The following is an 18,109-nucleotide window of genomic DNA, read 5'->3' on the forward strand; positions in this document are numbered from 1 at the left end:
GCAAAAGCTATACAACTAAAAGGTAAATCTGGCAAGCGACAATTCTTTTAGTCACGAATTCACAGCTTGTGTCATCTGCAAAACAGAGTAAGTTAAACAAAGGGAATAAATTTTATCTTCCGATTTCCTGGTGGTGAATGGTCTGCTGCTTTTGGAACACAGATGAAAGGTATGTGGCCTTTTGGATTTAGAAATTCAGAAATACTGCCTTTCTGCAACCTGCTGGCTTGCTTTTATGCCAGTCGGCTTTTCTGTCATTGTGGACAGTAAGGTCTTCTCGGGCCCACAGCTCTACATCAACTGATTTCAGCCCTTCTCTAACAGAATCAGTACACTTGCCTACATTCAAGTGTCACTGCACATAGTTTATGTAACTATTTAAATTTCTCAGTTTCTCTCGTCCTGGTACCAGCTGCATTCTCTCCCCAAGAAAGAGTTTCCAGGCAATCTTTTTGGTTCTTTGTGCCATCTGTATTATTGACCTTTTGCATCTTCATTCGTACCCTCTATTGTACTGTGTGTCGCTTCAGCCATTTATTTCTGCTCTGTTTACCTGACTCAGCCACTTACTAAACCATGAAGTCCCATCCTTGCATTGGCAGTGCTGGCAGCCTCTCCTTCGTGTTTCCCCTCTATCCCCCACCCCCAGATATTACTATATTCTCTTTACCTTCGCAGACACAGTGGAAAAAACTCAAACAAAATATACGAAGCCCCATCCTTATGCTCTCTTTCATTTTTTTTTCCTTGCCTATCTTAATAAAATTAAGACTCTTTGTTCTTTGAGAAAGAATTCTAATTTTCTGTATGTCTTTGTAATGACTAATACAAAGGGGTAATGTGTTTTCTAGTATGTGCTGTGACAATATGCATTTCAAACTAAAACAGGATGATTTAATCAAGATAACCAAGCAGTATAGTGGTGGCATACTAAGGAATTTGTACTTAAGCTATTTCTAGCTCCCCTGTTTGTGGGTGATCAGTAAGTAGTCACTTTTTGGGTGCTTTTTAGCAAGATCTGTGATGAGAATCCTTGCTAAAACAATCCTTTAAAAAAAAAAATTGGTAACGGGAAAAATGTTCAGTTTCAGGTCTTTGAAAAATAAACAAAATTCTAAGAAACTGGCTGTGATTGGAAATCAGGAAAAATACATTTTAGGTAGAATCTGCAGTGATGGAGAAAATGAGTATATAATCATGCTGATTTTCATTGTTCATGTATTTGCCTTTATTGCTCACATAAGAGCTTAAAGTGGCCAAACTTCAGTTGTTTCAAAATCTTCTATCACTATACTGTTGTTAATGAGCTCTTAACATCAGTTAATGCAAACTGTAGGAAAAGTTAGTGTGAGATTGTGAATGAAAGTTCAGTAATGAAATCAAGTTGCTATTCCTTTTTTTTAATTGATATTTTTACATAGGAGTTATCATATTGGCTTAAACCATAATACAGTTTCCTCTTTCACTAGTAAATACATCCTGATGCTTCAGGTGATGTTAACTCCAAATAAGTTTCTTCCTGATTTCTTTATATAGTAACTGGTTTGATCTATACTAGTGTTGATAGGGGCATTGTATTTACATTAATAACTGAATTTCCTTGATAATCAATATGAATAAATTACATATGACGTGAAAAACATTTCTTCTGATCAGTTTTGAATTTTCCACGCTGCGGATGTTTCTCAATATTTTTTTCTTGTGTTATAAGATAGCAAGCATAGAAATGTCTGATCAGAGCATTTATTATTTTTTATGTCCACTCATAACGCTCTTGATTTTAAAGTCACCAGTTTCTCTTAATATGATATTTTCAATGCTTATCATAGTTCACATTTGAACTCTTTCCAGTTCTTTAGTATCCTTTTGGAGAAGGGGTGACCTGTACCTCGTGTGTTTTTTTCTGGTAAGGTCACAGCATTGATTTTTATAATCCTATTACACTGGCTTTCTTCTAATTCTCTTCCATTGTTTAAGCAGCCTGTTTTATTATTTTTGAGTGTAGCAACATATTGAGCAGAGATATTCACTAAACTGCTGAAGTGGTGCCCTAGTTCCTTCGGGAGGCCAAGGCATCTGCTGTTCTTTCCCATTACGGCATAACTGATCTTCTAATGAACAACTTCCATTAAACAGAGGCAGTCCTACCACCTCCCTTGCACCTGACGCTGACATTCATCTGCCCCAGTGATCCAGTTCATGGAACTACACCGTTAAAAAAGCAGTCCTAGTCTTACCAGTAAAGGGTTGATTTTTCCCTTGGTTTGCTCCCTGATCAGGCTTACCAATGATGGCTGCTGCTGCTGTTGCAAGGAAAATAGAGGAGCACATGGCAAAGGAAGGAGGAGGTAGAAGTATGGAACGTATCCTTTCTGCAATGATCTGCATCAGATCAGTTTAACTAACATAAAACTATGCAGAGAGTTGTAATAGAAGTATTAAGATTGGTATGAATGCGGGAGGGATGGAAATGTGTGTGTAAGCATAAGGAGAAAGAGTGAAACAAAGAGTTAAAGAAATGGCCTGTACTGATAAAGAAGGACACCGTTTCCAGGACAGCATTCCCAGCAGTATCTGTGTGCCGCAGCACAGATGACTTGCCAGCAGAAGACCTTGCATGCTAACAGCAGAAGGATGGCAACAAGGTTGTAGTACATCACATACACCGTTCCTTTTCCCATTAGCTGAACAGGAGAAGAGACTGCAGGCATACATTTCAGACCTATATGCTAAATGAGGAAAAACAGACAATGGACAGCAATTGGCCTAAGATTTATGGAAGGCAAGGTAAGCAAGATCCTGAGGCAAAGGACTATCTTGTCACAGCTGATGATTCCTGAAGGATATCCTAAAGGATCTCATCAAAAAAATAGTTTTTTATTGCTAATTAAGAACAACCCCTGAAATGGGGTGAGGACTTAATAGCTGATGGCCCTTGTCCTCTGGTTTGTGCATAAGTTATCCTGGCCAGACCATTTGGACAGATCAGTCTTGGTGCTTGTGAGTAAGTGAGCATAAGAGTGTGAGTGAATTAAATCTATGGGACAATAAATGTCAGTGGGTAACATCAACTTATCTGGAGATTTTGTAGGTAACTTACCTTTCCCTTGCCTAGCATACTGAATTTTATTACACTAAGTTCCCTATAGTTGTGCCTTTAATTTGAAACTTCATAAAACACAGACTGTTTTCTCTTGGGTTTATTTTAGTATGTGTTTGTTGTCTATCATCATTTAAACTTGATTTGGCATTTTTAGGGCCCACTTACTCATTTTGGTTAGATTAATGGTTTTCCATGATTCCAAGTAACCTAAATAAGTGCAGATTTTATGCCATGGTACTCACTCACCCATTTCTGTAATATTAACAACTATACCATAACACAGGACCAAATCCATTCTTTTGAGACACTTTGCAGTTGACTCTTTGCCATTAATGAAATTTATTATAATTAAATCAATCATGTAATCCAATATTTTGCCTCTTTTATTCTCATCAGGTTTTGATCTATGACTGTCTGTGTCTTAGGGTTTTTTGTCTGTTTGCTTCAGGAGGAATTATTTTCTTACTTCGGGCTTTGTTCTTGAAAGAACTTCTTTTCTGTTATCTGGATGAATAGATCCAGAGCAAGAACTAGATCATCATCAGCAGTAGTTGTTACATTCTGTTTCTTTTGTACATGATGCCTGGTATGACTTTTGCTTATTGTTTGTACTAGGATTAGATTTCCAAATTTGTGTGAGACTCCTATTTGATTCAAATAACTTCTTGAAGCTCATTGTTTCTTCATAATGTTTTATTATCTTTTTCCCAGCAATAAGCATGGTTTTGGAGACTCAGAGATATTCTTAGCATGTAAGATATATCTAGGGGTTTTGCTTCCTTATTTTGGGCTTTAGGGACCTTCTTCATGTTACTGAAATCTCCTTTTTAATAGGGTATATTTAAAGTTCAATAAGTTTAACAGGGAGAAGCGTGCATTGTGGGACATAAACTCTTTGCATATATGAAGGGGCTCCTTGTATTTCTTACTTTTACCTTACCAGCCCTACATTTTACCATTTTCTCATCGATTGTGTCAGAAAATAGCTTATGACATCTGTCACACACATGACAAGGGTTTCCATGGTTTGTTTCCCCCACCCTGCTTCCTCTGCCAAAAATTCTGTATGCATCCTGGATCCACATATACCTTCCCATCACTCTTATTCTCTCTTCTCTTTCACTGTGTTGAATTGTCCTGAGGATTTGCCCATCATTCAGACTGGGGAGAAAACCAACTGGTGCCAGCCATGAACACATTCCAGCTCTTTGTTATAGCATTAAGGAATTTAGAAAATAACAAAGTTAAAGTTGATGCATAGCTATGCATCTTCTATCTGGCATGTGTGCATAATTCTATGATACTTGCATGATCAGGTACTGTTTAATAAAATACTGTATAGCATTGTAAGACTGGTTTTGTATTATTGTAAAATAGTGTTATTTGGGCATTGAAGTTCCTGTGATGCCAGGCACCACACAAACATGGGCTGAAAAGATTATCTGCAATCCTAAATGTTTGCAGTGTAAATATAATACAGTTGAAAAGAGAAAATACACACAGATGAGAAGGGAAATACTAGGAGTTGAGGGGGAACATTCATACTTCAGGCATCCAATTCATGTACCTAAATCAAAAGACTGATCTCCCTAGGCCATTTCCACAGCTTATCGAGAGACTCCTTTAGAGGACAGTTTGGAATACTTTAGGAGTTCCTTTGTCAAAATCGCTCTCAACAGCAGCCTCCCTCCGTTTACTGTATAGGAGGATCCATCTCCTACATCCCACACTCACCTACTTTAGACACTTAAAATTAGGTGGTGTGTATATACCTTCTTATCACATGCTTTGCTCATAGGGCCTGTAGGGGCATCTTAGTAAGCTGAATTTTAGAGAAGGCTTTGAAGAAGAGCAATGAAGGATGTTTTCCAGTATTTAAGGGAGTTTCCCTAAAGTGTAAGGTGTAAAACAGGAAAAGGTGTGAGAGGTTTGTTTGAAAATATAATGTGTGGGTGAGAGAGGAGCTGGAAGCTGGACTGCTGACACTGAATGACAGGTGGAAGATATGAAGGGAAGAGATACAAGAAGCAGCTCCAATTTTTTTTTTTTCAGTAAAAAGTGGGGGGTTTTGGAAGTGTTCTAGCCAAACACAAAATAATAAACAAATCGGACAGTATGATCTAACGGTCTTTTCAGCTTCATGTTTGATGAAAATTGGCCTAGCTTCAAATGCCAGCAAACCACAGCTGGCTTCCTGATGGTGATTAAGGAACAATAGGTGCGGTGGTGATAAGCGAGGAAGGGCCTTGAAAGTGAAGACAAGTAACAGATACTAGAGGAGAAGTCAGGGAGAGCTGTGAAGACAGTGACGTGTTCTCCAAGTGATCAAGTAGGAAAAGGGTCTTTGCAGCAGTTTTCTGAATGAACGTGAGTGAGATTAGGCTGCGTTTCTCAAAAGCAGAGAGAAAAATGTTGCTGAATCAAAATGCGATGATGGTGACCTGATTGAATGCTTCAGTTGATTGGAAGAATTAAGAAAAATACCATCTTAGAAATGTTGCACTGAAAGTATCTGTAAATTATGAACATGAGTCTTAGGATTTGGAGTAAATTTGGGATCTAAGGTGATGCTAGAGTTATGTGTCTGAGCAATAGGCAGGATGATGGTGTAGCTGTGCAGCTTTGTGTGTGTCACCAGAAATTAAGTCATTCATATGAAAACCTTAAAGATCTGTCCTCAAATATAATTGTATTGTTCATTATTTGGAGTTCTTCACTCCTATGATTGCTTCCCATGTAATATTGTTTAGAATATTTCCCCACCTGCCACCAAGGACTGGACGTTAATTGTTCAGTTTGATTTGTTATATCGCAGTGGGGTGGCTAGCATGAAAAGGTGTGTTTTGCATTTGCTGGGAAGGCACTGATCTTTTCATTTGGTTTATAGTAATAATAAACACCGGGTACAGCAATTTGTTTACAATTAAATTATTAAGTCAAGTCTTCTAATAACTATACTCCATAGTACTTCAGTAATAAAATTAATTGATTCCATTCCTTATTCTGGTCTTGCCTGATGATGTAAGAATTCTCCCCAGCAGGAGGAAGCTCTCAGTTTGCTTGAGGCTTTTATAGCCAGGTCCCATACCAGCAGCAGTCATCCTTTCCTTCCCCCTTCAGCATGTCCCAGAACTCACAGGTTGAGAAGGGGGACCAGAGAACGGGTAGAAGAAATAATATCTGCTCTTGGCTAATTTTCCACTGGCATATAGTCGTATGGGCATGGTAGTAAACAGGTGTGAATTAGAGTTGTTTCTAGGCTTTTCTCACTTAAATCAGAGATGAGGCAACTTTAGTATCAGGGAGGCATAACCCAATGAAAAAACCAAACAGCTTTTTATTTTCTTTCTTGTTATTTTTATAATAGATACATTTCCACCAGGTGTGGAAATATGAACTGTTAATGCATTTTTGCAAGAGGAAGAAGAAAGATTGTCTTAGGTGTCTAGCAGTTAGGTGTCCAGATTAAAATATCAAAGTATGTAGTATGCTCGGGAAAGAGAAATTTTAAAATTGCCTTTACTCAGAAATATAACTCTTTGGAAATGAATTTGATATTAGTAGTCCTTCAATAGCTTCAGGTTATTCAGAGAAAGAGCAGTGATGGCCAGGTAAGGCAGTAAATGACCTTTTGCTTGCTAAAAATTCATGAATTCGTAAATTCATGAGCAAGTGCACTTCATGGCATGCCAGACATCTGCGGGCAAAAAGTGCAGTATGCCTGTGGGATCCCGGCGGCTGGATGCTCACAGCCGGTGGGGAGAGACAAGGCGGGAGGTCAGGCGTCCCTCTGCTCCCCGCTGGCACGCTCAGCCCTGCGGCTGGGACCTCCGCCTGCAAGCAGCGAGGCAGAGCCCGGCTGAGATGCGCTTTCTCCCCCCGCCCCGGTGTGCTTACTGAGCGGCAGCCAGCTTTTAGTCTGTAACTTCTTGAGATAAAATAAACAAAATATGACACTATATTCTAAATGTGGTGTTACGGGTTCTTTATCATGTACCAGTTTCTGACATGCATGTGGTATACAAATGGGAATCCAACATTCAAATGGAAATAAAGGTTTTTATATCTATCCAGAGCTAACACCAACAGTAAGAAGACAAAATCATTACCTTCTCCCACAAATTTTGGAAATCACATCTGTCTTGCATATCTAAGAGTTTCCTCATATGCAAGTAGTCTAAGTAAAGTCAGTGTCACATCTCGGCAAAAAGGGCATCTTAATGTCCATGTGCATAGTGAATAGAAAACTTTGTATATAGTATTTTTTTTCCACCTAGAAATAACAACAATTTGAGTCCTTATTTCTCCATCAGTGCTATAGACAAATCAACATCTCTTTCAATGAATTTCAGATGTTCGTGTCCTCACATAATCTTGCAATAGTTTTTAAACTTATTAATTTATTTCATATAAAGGACCTTGCTGCGTCTTAAGCCATCAAGTAGGAGATATAAAAGTAATTAGAGATAGTTGATTCTCCTGAACATTTTTTTTTTTTTGACAGAAAGTGTGTTTATATTGATTTGTCTGGTTACATGCTGATCTCTGAAGGTATAACTACTACAGTAAAGGGAAGAACTCCTGGACAACCTCATACTGTCTTTGGTCTGGCTATGTCAAAGAGGTAGTATCGGTGAAGGTGCAAAGTGCAGCAGAAGGCATGGACGTGGGGTAGATGGTAAGTGCTGCTGCTGAAGTTCAGATGACACAATACTCCACTGTGTAGCCTGTGTCTCTGTGTGCTTGTTCCACCATAAACCTGATATTCCTGTAGTATCTTCACTACTGCTGTCGCACATTCCTATTGTATTAAAGCCTGTATTTCAGCAGGCAAACCTCCTTACAAGGTAGACATTTTTTTGAGACAGTACATTTTCTCATTGGCAATTGTGTATGATACTAGGTATATGCTACCGTGAGCTTTTGTTAGTATGTTAGGGAGAAACATCAGCATAAAAAGTGACTTCATCTAACACGCTGCCAAACTAGAACTCCTCACAACCTTCAGATGGGCATAACAGTGAATGTTTTTATAGTAATAATAGTACTTTCTGTCAGTTTTACAGTGTTTTAAAATATGGTAAGATTATCTCATTTTAGTTTTTGCCACCATGTTACTAAGAGGCTAAAAATCTACATGTCTAGAAATGAAGAGCTGATGAAGATAAAAATATCACCTTTACTGATTTTAGACCACTCTATTTAAAATAATAAAACAAATTATATATAAATATGAAAAAGCAGCAGCACGCAGGAGGTGAGAAAACACACTGCAAGTACGCGTGTTTGCCTGAAGGGGAATATGCTGAAATCAATTAATGCTGTATAAACCTCTTGATGTAAGATATCACTGTAGCCTTTCCTGTAGCTGCAGCATTTTGTGGTAAAAATGCAAATCTTTTAATGGTATAGACACTCAGAGTATTTTTCTGGGACTAGTTTGGTGTCTCTTTAATTAGGCCTCTGCACTGTGTTACCTGATTTCATCCTTTTTCTGTTTACATATTTAGGCCCTAATCCTGCCACTGGATTTGTTCAAATGGACCTCGATAGCCATGGGGCCTGACTGAGTTGATGGGACTCTGGATGACAGCAAGTTTCTACTCTGAAGATCTGATTGTAGGCCTGAACCTAAATTTCTATTTTATTCCCCTGTCCATTGGCTGCTAATTCATGAAAAGTATCCTACAAAACGATATTGTCTTTGAGTCTCATGCACATCTACTTTAGCAGCATTCAGGCACTGTGTGCTTAGGATGTTGTCAGACATGGTTAAAATATTTCTGTTGTGTCGTGTGCCAAAACCTCATGATTGCCGTGATTATTGTGTTATATTTTTACATTCAGTGGCTTCCTAGCTAAAACGGAGGAGATCATCACCTGTATTTTCAATCGTTGTGGTATTTCTCTTAGGGCAGATTTTGAAGTCAGAGTAACTGTTGGAACTCTATTCAGGACATTTTTTAAGATGTTGGTAGATTTGTTTTTTATTCATTGGACACAAAGTACATCTATTTTATTTTATTTTTCAACGTGCTATCTTCTTAGTAGCCTACTATTACTGAAAGCTTTCAATATGATGATACACTGTGATGTAGACCAATAAAATGGGTAGGAAAAGGCATTAACTTTTACTGTCTCTCCTGTTGCTTTTCTATTTCTGTGTCCGTGGTTACATGACATACTATACAGCAGAGTGAGGATATTTTTATTTTTGTGAACCAGAGAATATCTTTCGTTTACACTGAGTGCTGTTCCCTGTCCTATTCCATATGACTATGTTGCAGTTTCACTGAGTACTAAAGTTAAATAGCCCTGATAGGAGCTGTACAGGACTTTGCGAAATCACATTAAAAATAGAGTTTGAGGGGAAGAATGGATATGTTCCATCTCTATGCATGTTAGTATTTATATTGTATAGACTTTTTAAAGCAAGTATGTAGCAATATAGGATAATTAACAGATTAAAAGATCCAAAACTTTCTCTGTATATAGAGAATCAGAAATACCTTCATTTTTTTCCTTTGTAGGCTTATTACAATGATATCTAAGAGCTTCACAGTGTTTGATGAATTTTTGCGTATTTCCAGAAGAGCGGAAAAGCACTGTTGTCCCGTTTGACCAAGGAAAAAACAGAGCCACTTGTTCAGTCAGTATTAAAGTTGATGATGTTAATTGGGTTCTCCTGCCTTTTAACCTTGTGCCTCCAGCTCTATTTCTCGCTCAAAAGCCAAAGCTTCCATTATAATCAGCTGCTTTGCATTTCTACGTAAAAGGCCCAAGGTGTTTCGGTTTGGACTCCCAGAAAATGAGGAAGAACAAGGTTGGTGGCCATCTGCCAAGGTGCTTGGTCTGACTCGCTCCTCATTCACAGAAGCCGGTGGCGGAGGCAGAGACAGAACTGAGTGTTCCTGTGTGGCGTTCAACTGCCTTAACCACATGCCCATTGCTCTCTTCCTGTAGTTGTCTGTCTTGTTCTCTGCACAACTTCTAGAGCAAACATATACCAACCTATAAATAATCTAATTCGATACACAACCCTGATTCATTTCCTGAGAAGCGTGTCCTGCACACACAGGGTGGCCATGGTCCTGTGGAAAAGTTTAGCAGAGTGAATGAGACCAAATATTAAGGCTATTAAGTATTTGAACTTTGCAATGAAATAACGTTCTTTTAATGTAGCTTATTATAGCTATAGCTTGGAGTATTTTTAACAAGGAACAAGAAAAAATGAATGCTTTTAGATCTGCTTGTAACCATTTCCCTGTCTAGCATCCGAACGTGAATATTCAGCTCAGTGAAATACAGAACATCAGCCGGTAGGAGGACGCTGGCCACCTCTAGGGAGGAAGGGAAGGAAGAAGGCTGAGTAGTAAATGCTACGGGTATACCTGGTTTGCCTTCAGTCTCAGGGACCTTTTGTGGAGAGTTTACCCTAGCTTTTGTTTTCTCTTCAGTATTCCTAGCCCAAGAAATGAGCTCCTCCGGAGTTTCTCAGTGCAATAGATGTTGGGGGTGTGCAGTGTGTTGCTATAGTCTGCCAATAGTGTAAATAAAGAAATGGAAATCAAAGGTGGGGTTTTTTCCTATCCATGTTTCTCTGTTGGAAAATAAGAGGAGGCACTCCTCAAGTCTCCCAGTTTTCTCCCAGATTAATTTCAGGGACAATCCATATGATTCTTGATCTCAAAAATATGTAGTAAAAACTTTTATAATTAAAAAATATTGCTCTCAGCTTCCACTTTTAATCTTCCTGGTCAAACTGTGGTGGCCTGTTGTGTTTGTAAGCTACCAAGGATGGCGTGTAGACTCCAGTGCCAGAGCAGTGGTGTTGAGAATCACAAGCTCCTCTCTTTATCTTTTATGTTAGACTTGATTAGGATTATAGGGTTTTTTTCAGGGAAGTCTTGCCAGACCACGGGCTAGGCTTCAGTTTTTGTTAATGTTCTACCTTATCCATGGATGACGCTTGAGATTTGGTGACCGGGCTAGTGATTTGCTATGAGGAAAACAAAGCAACCTTGTGCTTTGCTTTTGCCTATTTTTCTCTGGGTTATGCAGTCTTTTCCCACAAGTAATGCAGGAAATTCAGATGTCCTGTAAACAGCGCCGGACATGATACTGAGATATATGGGTAGTTAGGAAAATTTTGGTCAAGTCATTCACCGAAATTCATAAAAATCAACGCTTGCAAAAGTACATCAGTTCCACCCACATTTTGTTGTAAAGAAAAAATTAAAACCCTGCTTTTAACACTTTTTAAAAATTTAATAAGGATCAGTTTTTGAACTTTCACAGCTGTAGAGAAGTTGTGGGAGCAGGAAGAATCAGTCTTGGTAGGGCGGAATCACCTTAAGCCAGTATTTCAACTCAACACTTTGTTTCGTTAAACCATGGCCTGAAACTGCTGCCTGTCATATCAGATACTATTATCATTGATTTATTACGTTACTTCATCTTATACGTTGTTTGTAATCTTTTGGCAGGGATTTTTTTTCTTTTCTGGGTTTTGTTTGTTTGTTCGTTTTGGGTTTGTTGGGGGTTTTTTTGAGTTGGTATGTTGTTGGGTTTTTTTTACCAGCACCTAGTGTGAGGGAGCCCTGATCCATGACTTGACTTCCAGGTACTAGGATAATACAAGTAGTAATCATGCCTGCTGCTAAAAATTTTCTACCTTATTTCCATTTGCATTTGTTTGCCTTCAGCTTCCAGTCATTGATTCTTGTTATGCCTTTCTCTGATGGATTAAAGAGCTCTTTAGTACTCACTATTTTCTCCCCAGGAAGGTGCTTTTACCCTGTAATCAAGTTACTTCTCAATCTTTTTTTTTTTTTTTTTTTAAAGCTAAACAGATTTAGCTTTTTATGGTTCTCATTATTTTTTCACATTCCTGGATTATTTTTGTGGCTCTTTTCTATTCCTTCTCTAATTTTTCTATTAAAAAAGAGACATAAAACTGTATTTTATTAGTCACATACACAGAAGTAAAATTACTTCACTAGTTACTCCTGTGTTAGTATGGTCAGAAATTGATGTTTTTTCAAGGTCAGGTAAAATAAACGTCTATTTAATATGACTTCAACACATCTGAGTATGTAATTATTAGAGGATGGAAAAGGATGGAACATTTTAAAAATATTGAAATGCTTTATAAACTTCAAAAGGTCTGAAATCAGCAAGAGTGGGCGTGCGCGAGGGGTTGCAAAAGTATTTGTGTTTGTGTTGAGGTTTTTAAGTGATAGAAGTGAAATAACAAATAATAATCTTAATTGGAAAGCAACACTAATACATCAAAACCTTAAGCACTATGGATAACGTGGTAATACGTACCTACCAAAATTCTGTAGGATCGAATGCAAAACCTTTGTTAGTAACAGACTGTCTGGGCCACTGAAAATAGAGACTGTGAATGGACGTGAATATATGCATCCCTTACATCCATTTAATCCCATCAGTAGCCACTTGCTTACATTTGGAAACCCTAGAACAGTTATGTGATCTGTTATGCTGTAATAGAAGAAATAACATAGTGTCAAGAATTTCTTGTTATAAAAGCTGTCTTCATTAAGTCATCTAAGAGTTCAAGCAATCAAAATCCACAGCTTCGAAGAGGCTATTGAAAGTTTTACTGCTTCAGTATTTCTTAGCAAAGGAGTGGCTACTCATTTTAGTTTTTATCCATACTTCAGGAAAACGTTGAGTCAAATTTACCATGAGGAGACTAATCAGATCCCTGCCTGGTCAAAGCATCTCGGCCTACCCAATGACTTTTATGCATATCGGCATCTGAATTGAATCCGCACTGCCAGATCCACACTTATCTCTCATGGAAACCATCAGATTTTCATTAAATTGAACTACAGACTGTTTAAACTCTCAGCACTGCAGATCAATTTAACGCAAGTTTGTCTAACGTTGTGTCTTACACAAATTTGAACTGTCTTGCCTTTTGGCTTCTAAAAGAGTACACCTTTCTTTTGTGGCACCATTCCCTCAGTGAAATTTGGGACATATTCAATAAGGGACTTAATTTGTTTCAACAAAATTAAAGTTCATGGAAACATGGTAAATAAGGAAAAAAGGAGAATTAAAATAATGTAAAAGACTTAAAATCCTCTAAAACTCCCAAAAAACGAGTAAAGGTGAATAAGGACAGAATAGAAAGCCAAATGGCCTCTAGTTAAGAATGTACTAATCTAAATAGATTTAGGCTACAAATGTGTGTTAATGAAAAAAGTTAATGCTGAGATTTTGGTAGCACAGGGTGACTTGGGGTAGAAGTTGATCCCCTGCGATGATGAGCTCACAGAGCCCTTTTCAAAACATCTGTTGTTGGAAAGAGATGAGAGAAGTGGGCATTCCCTTGAACACCTTTTGGTCTCACAGGCTTAGATGATATAAAGTATGTCATTTCTTACATCCTAGGTTGCCTCAGTTTCTTCTTCTGAGTCTCCCAAGTCCTGGAATAGAGCCCTTAAATAAAGGGAAATGATGGCTCTGGGAAAGAAGATGGTAGAAGAAACAGGATGATTATGATAGAAGCTGGAGACAGTCTCTGTAAGAATACTAGCATGACTTCGTTTCTTTGAACAACCATGTAAGAGGTGATCCTCCTTCCTGAGCCAGTAATAAACTGGGACAGCTGCATGTAAGGGTAGGTGTTTGACCAATGCAGCACCTACTGGAGTATAATATATATTGGATAACCATTCTGGGGGTTGGGGGAGAGGGGTGGTGGCTAGAAAATTACTTTCCCATTAAATAATGCTACTGGTGAGTATTTGGCAAGCAGGTACAGCTGCCACAGTGCATTTTCCAGCTTATCTTTGCACAGGAGTGTAGGAAAAGGAGAGAAAGGGGACAGAAAGGAGAGGGGTGGAGAAAGGATAACAGTTTTTTGAGGCTTCTTCTGCTTTTCCAGGGTATGTTCTTTGCCCTCCTTAAGTGATTCACTCTGATAACTTGTAGAACTCGTAATCTTCCTTGAGCACCATATCTCATTGGGAAGTTAGCAAGTTAATGAAGTTGCTGAAGATGTGGACAATTCCCTGAATGAATGAGAAACACTCACTTATCTACCATTGCATTGTCAGGGGTGAGACAGACACTACTCAGTGACAACCATATACACTTGGCTGTATTCAGCGAAAGCGCCAGACTGTCCTGTCAAACTGTGCAAGTTCCTTTTTGAAGCTGTAAGCTAATGGTTATTTCCTCCAGCAGTTCCTGTAACTGCTTGTATGCAGTGTAGACATCATGGTAGATCTTGTGTAGTTACCAGATGTGATGTGTGCTGCATCCTCTATTTCTTCGGATATCAGCATCCCATAAATTGACATTATTTCCCTATCTTGTGGAGATAATACTGTACTAGGATTTCTAATATCAGGGACTGTGCTGGTGTTCAGGTGTCTTCTACACATTCAGAAGCAGATGGTTTAGCCTGTGTTGCAGATATGGATAGAGTCCTGTATAAAGGATCAGAGTACAGGTCAGAGTGATGTTTATATATTGTGTATTTTCAGAAAACATATAGATAAGGGAATAGTAGCTCTGTCCCAGCACTATACCTGGCTCAAGGAATCTTTCCAATTTAACACGTAGGATTGAGGGCTATCTAAAGGAGTCACGGGTGTGAGGGAGCGTATCTTGTTGAATCTTCTGGGCTGGATAAAATAGGAAGGAAGGAATCTCAGATACTTTTAATCACCTTAGGCCTGGTTGGGTTCTGCCTGTTCAGGTGTAGAAGTCTAATAGCGGTGTCAGCGTCAGAAGCTTACCTGCCTCTTGACTGAAGTGAGGGAGGCTGAGTACTAATACCTTTAGAGTGTCTGTGAAGGTGGACAGCAGCATTTTGGGTTTATTAGAGGCAGCTGATAACTCTTATCTTCGTGGTGGACTTGGGTGTACAACCACATAAATGGTCTGGAGATTTTGGAGAGGAATCAAATATTTGATGCAATGTTTCCGGAAAGTTGAAGAGATAAGTGGATGTTGCACTGCATGTTGTGCTCTCAGCAAAGCAAACATCTCAACAAGTCAGTGATTTCAGAAATAGTGCAGTTCTGGAAGAACATTTCTTGAACTCCTTTTTGCTGTTGAAGCTGAACACAGTTCCCATCTGTCTGAAACTCTGCATTGAGAGCTTCACAGAGGCGCTTAAAGAAGTTATGTACTTACACATAAGGAATAAGACACTAAAGGAATCACATGTCATAATAGTAAATAATTTCCGTTACCATCACCATGAAATGGTTAGTCATTTCACATTGTCACTGTGAAAAAATGTTCATGGCGTACTGATCATCAGAAGAAAAGTCCATACTGATATATCTTCATCAGTTTTACCCACTTTGTGAGCTGAACAGTGTGGGTATACACTTTTGCTATGGAAATACGTTTTCTGGGATACTTTATTGTATATCTGTTAATTCCTTAAAAAGCATACAAATTTAAACGTTATCCACTCTATGGATAAAAGCACTGTGTAAGTACTGACCCTGATTTAAGAACATACCAGCTCTAGAAACAATGGAATTGTCTGCAGGGCTCACACGTCAACAAAAATCAGCTTGTTTGCACATGAAGCCTGGCAAGGAAATTACTGCAGCGGCACTGGTGCCATCCCTGCTCCCTGCCTGCCTCTCCCAGACCACTTCCTTCAGTCAGCCAAGGTTACCTTGTCTGGCTGCTACTTCTCCTCAGTTACCACTTACTCACACATCTAGAGTAGCCAGCCACTCATCCACGCTGAAAGGACAAATGGCCTTCTGAAACCCTGTTCTCTAGATAGTGATCACTAATAGAAGAGAGCCAGCAATATATGCAGGTTACTTGACACAATCTGAGCAAATCCAGCTGGAAAGGTAAAGCAAAGCACATTCCATGCATTGCTACTATTTGCAGCCATGCTAAGTCTCATTTCTTTGAATGGAGTCTTTCTCTTCCAGAAATGATTTTAAGGAAATATTTGAAGTATGTCCTGAAGATTTCAAATAAGACACCGGAGGAGAAAATCAGTTGTAAGTCTGCATCTAATAAGCAACTGAGAATTGTGTTCATCTGGGCTGTGTACAGGCTGGCACTGCAGCCTCAGGAAAAGGGCAAATACGGCCAATGCTTTTTCTGAATGTGCTGCGAACAACCTACCGCCTGTACGGCTGGAAGCGTTTGAAAGCAACAGCGACAATCTAAATCATCAGCAGCTCCATCATAAGTACATGTGCCCAGGTGCCCTGTCTCTGCAGATGTTTTGCTCTCGTTCTGAGCTGAAAATGTAACATTTTTGTTGAGAAGGGCTTTCAGATCTCGTTAAAAATAGCCTAATAGTAGCTTTGGATTTGACTGACAAGCTAGTTTTTGATGTGCCATTTTCACTGTAATATTCTCTTAATTTTGACCCAAAGAAACAATGATCTCATTCCTTGGGAGGACACGGTGACAAAATCCGGAGGTCCAGTGGCGACACTGAATCTCTTCATTGTCAAAGCGAGCTATGAAATCATCTGCCTTCCAGCCAAAACCACTGGGGAGTAAGCGGTATCCTTCACAGAAAGCAAAATTTGCAAGAGAAGGTGGTGGCATGGAACAGCAACCTTCTTGCCCCAGGGGAGGTGTGCTGCCCTGTGTCCTGCGCCTCCTGCATCTCATGGAATTGGTGCAAGTTCCTTTTCTCACCTCTGTCAGCAACAACAGCACTCAAGTGGACAGAGACTTTCTAAGGTCTGGCTCCTTATATACTGTCACTGCCTCGAAAATTTTGCTGGAGGAGTCTCACCAAGGTGTTTCACAATGTTGTTTTGGGAGCTGGGGAGAAAGGAGATCCCCACTCTGCATCTATTAGTCAGGCTTCACCGCCAACCAGGTGGTCTCTGTAGTCTGTGCTCCTTGGGATTCTCCATCCTTGTTTGTCTTTGCTAGAAGTCTTCAGTTATGAGCTACACGGGATGATCTGAAGTGAAAGGATAATTTTAAATAAATAAAACTGTTTTCATCATTCAGTTGGAACTTTTCTGTTCCTACTCAGCAATACATTGTTTAGAAGAACAGTTCTGTCTTTCGGGAGGCCTTTCCCTGTTATCTCTAAAGAAAATGGAAAACAAAAGGATGTTTTAAAAAAAGGTTAAGAATATATAGCTGATGTTTCCATCCAAGTTCAGCTTGCCTTGCATGGAAAAGAAGTTGAGCCAGAAGACTCCTTACAAACATTTCCACTGGTTTTCAAGTAAGTAGCTACAAGGGCTATTGTAAAAACTGAAGTATTTGAAAACACACATCTAATAGAAATCATAGTCTTACTCTTTCTTTGCAATACGACATCCAATCCTTGTGACTTTTCCTAAAGTATACTCTAGTTTGCAAAACACCAAAATTACTAAATAGGGGGTTTGAAACTTCCTGTGCAGCTACATACTTTTTTTTCCAGAGCAGTCATATTGGGCTGTTATGACCTGAATATTCCATGGGCAAAGCCTCTGTGCGTGAAGTTGAAGGTGGCTCGACTTCAGTAAGGTTTGCAGAAGAAGGCATGTTTGTAAAGTATCAGAAGGGATGTGGCACAGCATGAACAAGAGAAGAAACATATACTGCTTCCGTAAAAAATGCTACTGTCTGCAACTGATGAGTAAATTCTTTTTATTTCTGTCATCAAGGGCCACAGAAGAAACCCACTGGAATATGGAACCTGTACAGGCCTTAGCACGTAACTAGCGGAGATGAAGGAAAACCTTTACAGGAATATATCATGTAATCAAAACCTCCTCATTGCTCGCCTTTTACTAAATTGTTGGCTCTAGACAACAACTGGGAATAAATGCCTGCCTTTTCCTTCCTTGCAAGTCTGGTTTTCATGGAATAAACTTTAAAAAGTTCAGTATGTGCAAAGCTATCAGCTCCTGCACACTAGGCCACATAAACGCTTGTGCTTTTTACGATTTTCCTCTGCTCCATATTCTGTGTAAAGGTTTAAATTTTAAGACACAAACCAGCCAAAAAAAAGACTTTCCT

At 39.0% G+C, this 18,109-nt stretch overlaps 1 long non-coding RNA gene across 3 annotated transcripts in view; it reads left to right on the forward strand.

The window, feature by feature from the left end:
• Window positions 1-9,465, forward strand: part of LOC140646449 (uncharacterized) — a 41,075-nt gene extending 31,610 nt beyond the window's left edge. For 2 of the 3 annotated variants that reach the window (XR_012040436.1, XR_012040434.1), the window contains 2 exons: window positions 7,608-7,781; window positions 8,614-9,465. This is a non-coding gene — a long non-coding RNA (uncharacterized lncRNA). The remainder of the gene's footprint in view (window positions 1-7,607; window positions 7,782-8,613) is intronic. The other variant, XR_012040435.1, reaches the window with a different exon arrangement.
• Window positions 9,466-18,109: the final 8,644 nt, after the last annotated feature.

Source organism: Ciconia boyciana, chromosome 1 (assembly GCF_034638445.1).
Source record: "Ciconia boyciana chromosome 1, ASM3463844v1, whole genome shotgun sequence".
Classification (NCBI taxonomy): domain Eukaryota; kingdom Metazoa; phylum Chordata; class Aves; order Ciconiiformes; family Ciconiidae; genus Ciconia; species Ciconia boyciana.